The 9328-nt window shown below is 38.1% G+C and overlaps 1 long non-coding RNA gene across 1 annotated transcript; it reads right to left on the bottom strand.

Moving 5' to 3' along the window:
- Nucleotides 1–4593: 4593 nt before the first annotated feature.
- Nucleotides 4594–9064, bottom strand: LOC144377539 (uncharacterized). The gene is made up of 2 exons (XR_013438531.1): nt 8940–9064; nt 4594–5556 (listed from the first exon to the last, which is right to left on the bottom strand). It is a non-coding gene; the product is annotated as an uncharacterized LOC144377539 (long non-coding RNA).
- Between the last annotated feature and the right edge of the window lie 264 nt (nt 9065–9328).

Here is a 9328-nt window from a genome sequence, read left to right as displayed (position 1 = left end):
GTTGTTAAGAGGCTGACTTTGGTCTTTGGCTTAGATATCTCATGCTTATACATTGGATTTATATGATTTTCTGATTCCCCTGAAGGTTTCTTCAATAAATCTTTAAAACAACAGAAATCCCAATGCAAGTTTATCATAGTTAGGAAACAAAGAATCCCTCCCCTACTTAATTGCCAGGAGTGACATTTGAATCAACACCTAGCAGCCATTCATTAATTAACCTGGTTTTCAATATCCTTTAAAAAAATGTCAGGACCATATTTCTATAAAACCCTGTTCTTGTATCCAGCAAATATTTTCCAATGTTATTGTTGATGATAATAAGCTATCGGACAAACCAACTGAGCTAATAAGGAATTTTGAAATGGAGGATACTAGTTGTCAACCTTCTCCATCTCCTATTCCACTATGACTGGCTACTGTCCAACAATTCTGATTTGATTTGCTATAACTTGGCAAACACTGATTGGAAAACTAACACAGGCTGCTGCTTCGGACACTACAGTGAGCAATAACAGCAGAAGATTTCAGAATTTACAAAGTACTTTTCACGTACTTATCTCATTTAGTTGCTTATGCCTGAAGAGATAAATAAAAGAAAGGGGTTCTGCAAACTCCTATCAGGCCTGGCAGACACAGGTTGTAGCCTGCAATCACAACCTCCTGGATTCCAAAGTCTCATAATCTGATTCATTTAAGCTTTACCTATGTTGGCTTAGTTTCCTGTAGAATTCTCCATTAGAGAAGTAATAACTTAAAGAATGGTTTGCTCCTGCTTATCACAATTCTTACCTGGAATGTAAAATACAAAGTGAGAAATGCTCAATCAACAACCTGTAATATTTTTGTCAACTAATGTAATGGTAACAACTGGTTTGCTGTAATCTCCTTTTGTTCTTTTCTTGTAAGTCTATAAAATCAGACCCTAGAACACCATTCCAGGGTAATGGGCAACTAGAATTTGTGTTTTCCTGGACAGCCATCCTCACTTTGACTCTGACAGCCTTCTTATTCTCACACTCAGCATGCCTCAACTTGCCTTTGAGATTGACACACGAATTTACCATATTAGATCAGACCAGCAAAAAGTTAGAGTATTGTTTCTACAATAGAAACAATTCTACTCATCAAGCTATTCTGGAGCCTTCTAAAGTCAGCTCTTTACCTCCCCTGTCAGAAAAGAAATAAAATAAATCTCAGTGGCCCAGGGAGTTCCTACAACCAGTTTATCTAGCTAATATATCTAACTGTTCCATTTGTCCCACTATGGCCAAGGCTTCCACTCCCATTTCGCTACCTTCAAAAACAAAAAAATTAATGAAAATTCTCTCCCCTTCATGCCCCAAATCCCTTAAATCATGACTCTCACTGAATTTTCACGCTAGCTCTAATGCTGGCATTAACCTAAATAAATAAGGCAGAATTTTGTTTATATACTCTCAAGACTTGGACCATGAGTCATAAGCAACCCATACAAATAATTTTTCAAATTGACCTCTTCAACCCCTGCCACTTCCCTGTAAGTCATCCATGACTTCTGGTCATCTCACATGCTTTGTACTGACAAACCTTTAATTTGCAAATGGAGATGGGATGACTTAATAGGTAATTTTTCATTTAAGTAGTGATATTTTTCTTAAGTACTCTATAAGTTAGCAACCAAAGTTAAATCCACAGGGTATGAAGAGAGTTTTGTTTACAAAAAAAAAATGAAAAGGAAGGAAGGAAAATTCTTGTCCACATCATCCTTCCACAATTCATCTGAATAATAGCTGGGCTATAAATAGAAGATGTAAGAATGACTAACACTGTTTTGATTCCATCTCTTCAATGACAAAGGAAATCCCTCTGTACAAACATATTAAGCTAAATCATAACAGCTGCACTTGAGGAATTTTATCTAGAACATCAACATCAAACAACTGAGGATGCCAACCTTGAAGATGTACAAATAACTCCCAAAGGAAGCCAATTTTATAACTATCAGGAGACTTGTAATTTAAATGAAAAATTTAAATACAGCCTTGCCTTAAAAGAATACTCCCTTGAAATTATCACTGCTAATAAAATACAAGAGAAATGTACCCCCTATTACTTTATCCTGGACAAATCTGTCTTTTGTGAATAAGAGAGTATATGCATCATTTATTGCTAGAACCTTTCTTTTAGAAACTTAACTATCTTTTAGAAATTTGTTGGCTAAAGTAAGCCCTTAGCCATATAGAGAGCAGTCTGCTGGCATTACCCTGGAAGAGAATGAATGAGAGACTGGATTGAATTTTCCATGGAAGCCAACAATTAAAATTGTTTTCTTTGGTATATCCCTTTCTGTCAGTTGTTTTTGTGCTCTCCAAGAGAAGAAAAAAAAAAAGTCTAGCAGCCTGATTTAGTCATTTCCAAATCTCACTTCCAGTTTCCATCTTATTAAAGACATGACTTAACTTTAATGTGTGTAACATAAACAGAATCATAAAAGGGAAAGAATTAGAACAGTCTGGAAGAGTCAGTGTCTAACGCAGAAAAATGCCACAGCCGATTTGCTCTTTTTATTGTTGTTGTTCTTTTGCATTGTTTACTGCAAGGAGAAATTCTCCTTTTGCTCTGCTGCTGATTCTTCACCCGCCATTACAATTGCTGGGAATTCCAATTTCACAAAGTTATTACGATATAGCCACAAATAATCCATCTTGTCAAGTCCATCTTCAGGACTGAAGATAAAGTTGGAGCTGAGTTGCTACACACATCTGGAGAAGGTTCGTTACTTGTAATCGTGAGCCTCTCTGTTAATGCACCCATGAGAAAGGGGCTGACAGGCTGCATATTTCTGCAAACTGTTCCCAGAAAGAACCAATTTCCTGACTTCCATGTGGTGTCAATAATGGAGGCATGAGATGGAGCAGTGCTTATGAAATATTAAATCTGCTTACAGGACCAGCTAGAAGCAAATTCAGACCACCTGTGAGAGGGAGTACCAGCAGTGGGGACTCAAACTTTGGCATACGCATGGCACATGTGAATGATATGTATCTGATCTATGTATTGGGGCTTATTTGCCACAAAACTTCCTGACAGTAGTATGAGAGAGAGAAAGGGTGAGGGAGAGATTTCTGCACATTTAGAATTGAAACAGTTCAAATCACTGACATTATTAAATTTACTATCATAAGCAGCCAAAGTTCATCTTATTCATCAGGAAAAAAGTGACTGATGTTTCATGGCATTAGTATTAGATCATTTTGAATCCTGCCAATAAAAACAAAGCATTAGTGTTTCAATGTTTTAATATCATGATTTAATTCTCTCAATGATATTAGGACCAAGAAGCTCAACCAACATGAAGACCCCATCAAAATTCCTGAGTCAAAAACTATGGTTCTGAAATGAGTTCACCATCCTGACCTCCCATTTCACAGTATATATTTTATGCTTGTGACTTTCCAAATATGGGTTCTTAACATTGCAAATGTAAAGTTTTATATCACTAACTTGTGTTTCAAAGGTTTGCCTAAATAAATAGAAAAACATCTGGGCTCTTTTTACTGGCAAAAGCAAGAGATATTTGACCTAAGATCAGATTCTGAGACTTGAACATTAACTTAGTCTTTCCACAGAACGTCTCTAATTTTCCACAACTCTCTGCTGAGAGAGTTCAGCCCAGTTCTTTTAGGGAAAGGCTATGACAAAACACATCCTAACAAAACACACGTCCCAACTGGCTTCCCTCACCCCAAAATCTTACCCACAGGTCTAACATATTCTCATCGAAATTCTCTCAGCTCTTGAAGAGCACCATCCACAATTCTAAACTGAGATTTCTATGATTTAAAACAAATCCCTTGCCTAGAACTCCTCGGAGTCTGGTGCTGTAGCAGTGTGCACAGTGACAACCCAGGCCTCAGCTTTGTTTCCCACTTGGAGTGGAGGAACATGACAAGCCCTGCTTCCAGGGTCAGAATAGAGAGGACAAAGACTCAAGATGACTAGCAGTATGGCCAGCTATACACACAGCTCTGTGTGGCCTCATTACCATGGTATCCCATGCTCCCTAGACCCACATTTTGCCTCTCAAGCCACTCCAGTGAAAGGAGACTTCTGTGGTTGGGCAGCATCGCAGCCATTAGATTCTACTTAACCTTTCTTGAATTTTTTAATTAAAATTTTAAAATAATAAGCTTAACCTTGTGTTTTCTTTTGACCATTAAAATAAAATTTTTGTCCTTTTTAATTGAAAAGGTAAATTCTATGCTGGACATAGATGAGTATTCTTCTTCAAAACATCCTGGCAAAAAAAAAAAATGTAGTTATTTCCCAAAGATAAGGGCCCAAAGCTAAATTCAATAATCCTCCTCTTCGCCAGTTCAATGTTTCTTAGAACTATTAAGACACACAAAAAAAATTATACACATTATTCAAAATAACCCCAAAGTGAAAACATTCCAAATATCCATCAGCAGGTAAGTTGATAAGACAAAATGTGGTATGTCCATATCAGTGGACTGCTATTCAATAACAAAAAGAAGGTACTAATCATGCTGTGATTTAGATGAGCCTCAAAAACATTATACTAAGTGTAAGAAACCAGAAACAAAGGACTGAGTGCTGCATAATTCGATTTATATAAAAATGCCCAGAATAAACAAATTTGTAGAAACAGAAAGTAGATTCCTGGTACATAAAGGGTTGTGGGTAGGAAGAGGGTCTAACTGCAAACATGCACATCTTTTTGCAAAGGTGGATATGTTTCAAATTTGAATTGTGGTGATGAACGCCCAACTCTGTAAGTTTACTTTTTAAAAATCATTGAATTGTAAATGTTATATAAAAACAATTATGTTAACATGTATTAAGCATTTCTCTGTATCCAGGAGCACAAACAATTTTTAGGTATTTATATATATAAAATATAGGAAAGTATTTATAGATATTCCCTTATTTAATATTTACTACCACTAGGTTGGATAGGTACTATTATTATCCCTATTTTACAGATGCAAAAACTAGGCTTAGTCATTACATAATTTTCTTAGAGTCAAACATCTTATAAACAGTGAAATGAGGACTCTAATTCAGACCACTTGACTTAAGAATTTACTCACTATGCCAGCATTTCTCAAAAAATATCCTTCAGCATATGGGTATGCTCTAAATTTATTTTAGGAGTGACAAAATATAGATTCTCTTCTCACTCCTTGGGAAAATCAGGCAGGACCTAGGGCAGGCAGAACCTAGACCAGTCTCTTTAGACCAAGATTAGCCTCCACAATTTACTCTGAGTGTCATGTAAATGTGTTCATTGCACCTGCCTACCATAACACCAAGCCCCCCACTGCCAACTTGTAATCATGTTATCTTATATGACAACTATTCACACTACCCGCAGGGAAGTAAAATGATTTAGCCAGGGGATGTGGCACACATCCATAATCCCAGCAACTAGGGAGGCTGAGGCAGAAGGATCACATATATATGGCCAGCCTTGGGAACTTATTTTAAATAAAATTAAAAGGGCTCTGGATGTAGCTCAGTTGAGAACACTTCTGGGTCCAATGCTTGGTACTGCAAAAAAAAAAAAAAGATATAAGATGATTGGTCCAGAATCATCACCATTTATGGCGCAGCTATACCCAGCCCCCAGACTTCTTGGCAAATACTTTTTCCCCTGAGCTATGGGGTCTTCTATGTTATGATGGAAAATTTGACTAGCTGGCATAATAGCAGTTTCTCTAAAGTGAAAATAAATTGAGATAAATAAATGTTGCTTTTAAGGACAGAGGATAAATACTAGAAGAGCCTGGCTTTGTCCAAAATTGTTCTTTCTCCCACATACCTGGTTAACCAAGCCCCAGTCCTTCTGTCTTCTAATATCTTGCTTCCATCCACTTCCCTGCACTGCCATTATAGCCCCTAGTGCTTGTTGTCATCTTCTACCTGAATGACCGACTGTAACAGTGATGTCCCTGGCTTCCATGCAACCCTCCTTCTTCACCACTAACTGTCATGCCATAGCCCACACGATTTTCCTCAAGCACGGATAATGTCACCTCACTTCTCTCCTTAAAACATTTCTGTGGGTCCTCACTGACCACAGAGGGAGGTCCAGACTTCCTAATATGGACCCCTTAAATCTCCACACTCTTGCTACAGCCAGAAGAGTGTAGCAAACCATGTTGTACAGACAGTGAGCCTGGTGCATGCTGCCTCCACTGCCTTATCTGAGGTTCACAGTTTGCCAAAGTAAAGATATGGGTTCTTTTTTCTGCCAAAGAAAGTGTGTGTGTGTGTGTGTGTGTGTGTGTGTGTGTGTGTGTTACCAAAGAAAAAAATATTGGCCCCCTTTCTTCTCTTCACCTGGCTAACTCCTGCTCGTCCTTCAGCAGGCAATTCTTGCCATGTTGCCATGCCCTACCATCATTTAGATGTTCCATCCGGTGGTGGTTCTTATGCATCTCCTTGCTGTCTATCTCACCTTCTCGTCTACAGTCTGGGAGGGTAAGTCTGCAGTCTGTTCAACCCACAGCACATGAAAGGAGCTCAACACATTTTAAGTGGATGAAAGAATAACATAAATAAAAACCTTAAAAAAATAAAACTTTTTCTCCACTTTAATGGATTCCCCATAATCCATTTATGAACACTAGTTCTTCAACTATACTTTTTTAGGAAAACAGTGAGATGAAAAACACCTGGGCAGTTTACAGCCAAACTGACATACCTAGAGAGCATATCCACCTACTCCCCCAGTTGCTCAGGCAATAAGACATGGTAAACAATAATTTTTAAACAGCATATAATTAGTTTGGCTAATTTAATATGCTAACGTCTCTCATCTTAACTGAAATATTGCAAAACACAAATATGAATTCCTCCTGAAGTAATACGTATATGTATAAGGATAGAGGCGATAGCAGAAAAGGAACACAGATGCTCAGTCAGGGTGATAAGATCACAGGTGATTTTTCATTGTTTTGTTATTTTAACATTATTGTTTTCATACTATTATTCGTGCTTGTGAATACATATTTTTACTATTAAGCAACAGATATCTGTATACTAACTGAACATTGGGTCTAATAGCAAATCAAGAAACACACAAAAAAAGAATTGAGCACTCTATTTGATATTTACTATATATGACCCCAATGGGATCCATGATGTGAACTTACTTGAGAACTTGTGAAAATCATAATGTAGCCAACATGAACTGACCACTTCATATGCCCAGGCACCAGCTAAGCTTTATCTTAGTTTCTACATTTTTAACAAAAAGAAAACTCAGTTTAAAGAGCTTAAATGACTTGCTAGGAAGTTAGAAGCTAGAGTGATAGCTTATTTTGTGTGTCAACTTGGCTCAGCTCTGGTGATCAACTGCTTGGCCAAAGGTATTTTTGATGTTGCTATAAAGATATTTTTTAAGATGTGGTTAACATATACAATCCATTAACTAACTAAATAGATTATTCTCCATAATGTGGGTGGGCCTCATTCAATCACTGGAAGACCTGAACATCAAGGACTACATTTTCCTGAAGAAGGAACTCTGCTGCTCAACTGAAACAGAAATTCTGCCTAAGTTTGCAGCCTTCAGACTCAGATCTTCAACATCAAGTCTTGAATCTCTAGCTGGTTGGCTTACTACAGATTTTAAACTCACCAACTGTGTCTCTATCTATCTCTATCAATAGATAGATAGAAGATAATTAGATATAGATACAGAGAGAAATAAACAGAGATATAGACATAAATATAAGATATATTAAGATACATATCCTATAGAATGAGATAGATTGCTAAAGACATTCAATAGGAAATAAAGATAGAAATAGAGATAATAAGATAAATTGTTAGATAAGAGAGGTAGACAGAAACTGTTTCTTTTTCTCTAGAGATAGGTAAATAGATATATCTCCTCTGTTCTGTTTCTATGGAAAAGTCAATCAATACAGCTACTAAGTAGGGTCATCAAGCTTTGAATCCTATAAAGCTACTGCTATAAGTGTTATAAAAATCAAAGAAATCTTCAAGTTGCATGGAAGAGTTCTTCTACAGAGCAGGCCATGTGGCTGGAGAAGGACAGGCCAGCCATGTGGCATGGGCAAGTTATGGGCATTTTTAACCAACAGAAAGCATCCATGAACTTTTCTTTGCTTTCCACAGCAAAATACGGCTTCTTTATGGTTCTATATCAGATTCCTTCCTTCACCCTTTCCAGTGTCTCCCTTTATAGCAGATGCAGACTGAAGTGGGACTCCCTGCAATTCACTTCCCAGAGTCCTTAGTCAACCAGTTTCCTTCTCTTGCTCTTTTATTCAAAAGTTCCAGGTCTCAGCTGGTGTGGTGGCACATGCCTGTAATCTCATGGACATGACTTGGGAAGCTACGCAGAAGGACAGAAAGTTTGAGGCCAGCCTGGGAAATTTAGGGAGACGCCTCAAAATTAAAAAATAAAATGGGTTAGGGATATAGCTCAGTGGTAAATACCCCTGGGTTCAATCGCAGGACCAAAGGTTGGTGAGGCTAGGTGTGCATCAGTGAGACAGAAATTACCTGTGATTTACCATTAAGGATATTTTTTAAAAGAGAATTACAGCAGGAAAGATTTAGAATTTTTTCATTAAAAAAGACTTTTAAAAAGAAAAAAAAATGCTGCAAAGTACAATCATGAATGTTCCTACCCACAAAAAAAAAATAAAAATGAGAACAGGGTTATTATTATTTTTTTTCATGGCTTTCTGGGACATTTTAGGTGTGGCTCATTATAACAGCACATAGACATACTTATATCTTCGCCATGTCCCTTTCAGCCCTACTGCCCTGGGCCCTGACAGAAGAAGCTCAAGTCTCAGTGGCCCTCTCCCAGCTTAAATGGCCACTGGCAGACTGGGGGAGGAGATGGCCTGGGCCCAGAGCACCCCCTCCCTCCATTTCGGAGCAGCACTCACAGTTTGAGAGTCCTGGCACTTAGCAAGCTTCCTGCTGAGCTGTGAAGTCATTCCAGACAAATCCTTGTGTTTACAGAGATTCCAGAGCAGCAGGGAACATCTCAGAATACCAGTCAGGACATAGAAATCCATGTATCTGGGCTAAGCTGCTCTCCACACCTGCCCAGCCTGCTTCTCCCCCATCCGCACCCCCTCCTCCACTTCCTTCTGTGCATCTGCTGTGGTTTCCTTCACACTGAGTCAATTCTGGGATGTTAATAGTGAAGTCCTTTAAGAATCAAGAGGGATTGGAATGGGAAGACAGCACATCTGAAGGATAAGTGAAAGAAGGGGGAAAACAAGGAGAAAGAGTGAAAATAGAAGAGGAGAGTGGATAAGAACTCTGGCCA

This window comes from Ictidomys tridecemlineatus, chromosome 5 (assembly GCF_052094955.1).
Source record: "Ictidomys tridecemlineatus isolate mIctTri1 chromosome 5, mIctTri1.hap1, whole genome shotgun sequence".
Lineage (NCBI taxonomy): Eukaryota > Metazoa > Chordata > Mammalia > Rodentia > Sciuridae > Ictidomys > Ictidomys tridecemlineatus.
This window is presented reverse-complemented; position numbering and strand designations above follow the sequence as displayed.